The sequence below is a fragment of the Penaeus monodon genome, chromosome 19 (genome assembly GCF_015228065.2).
Source record: "Penaeus monodon isolate SGIC_2016 chromosome 19, NSTDA_Pmon_1, whole genome shotgun sequence".
NCBI lineage: Eukaryota > Metazoa > Arthropoda > Malacostraca > Decapoda > Penaeidae > Penaeus > Penaeus monodon.
This window is the reverse complement of record NC_051404.1, coordinates 36,896,344-36,896,894: the sequence shown is the minus strand read 5'-3', so window position 1 is coordinate 36,896,894 and position 551 is coordinate 36,896,344. Positions and strand designations below refer to the sequence as shown.

The following is a 551-nucleotide window of genomic DNA, read 5'->3' as shown; positions in this document are numbered from 1 at the left end:
GCCAACAAGTTTGGAGGCAATCCACAAACATCACCATAGAAACCAAAAACCCTCCTAACTTCCTAACCACTGCCCCCGATCACCTTATTTCTCTAGCCAGGGGCTCTGCCCCCATCTCTAACCCAATAACCATATTTCCCATATCTGAAAAAGAGAAATACATTAAAAGTACAGTACTTTTTTATGAGTGACAATAATTGACTGAGATTTTATGACCTACATGTGCTAAGACTGGTAAGTTATTTACTGCATGGTAGAGAAGGCTAGACTTAGTCTTTGCATGATGAGGACTAGTGATGTTCCGGAGTAGTCTGACATCCGTGCCCAAGCTGCCCAATGCCCCAAACCCAATTAGTGTATATTATAAAATATTATTGTTTTATACATTTGTTTATAATATTCTTTCTTATCTTTTCATTGTTCATTGGGATGGGGGGGGGGGGTCCCTGGAGACGTCTACATAGACTGGACAGCATACTTCAACACCGAACTGGCTGTGACGGATAAAACATGTCCCTAGATTTTTTTGGGCAGTCTTTATCACTTTTTTC

The 551-nt window shown here is 40.7% G+C and overlaps 1 protein-coding gene across 1 annotated transcript in view; it reads right to left on the bottom strand.

The window, feature by feature from the left end:
• LOC119585209 (nuclear RNA export factor 1-like) overlaps nucleotides 1-551 on the bottom strand; it is a gene marked incomplete in the record, with an annotated part of 5,915 nt that overhangs the window by 2,772 nt on the left and 2,592 nt on the right.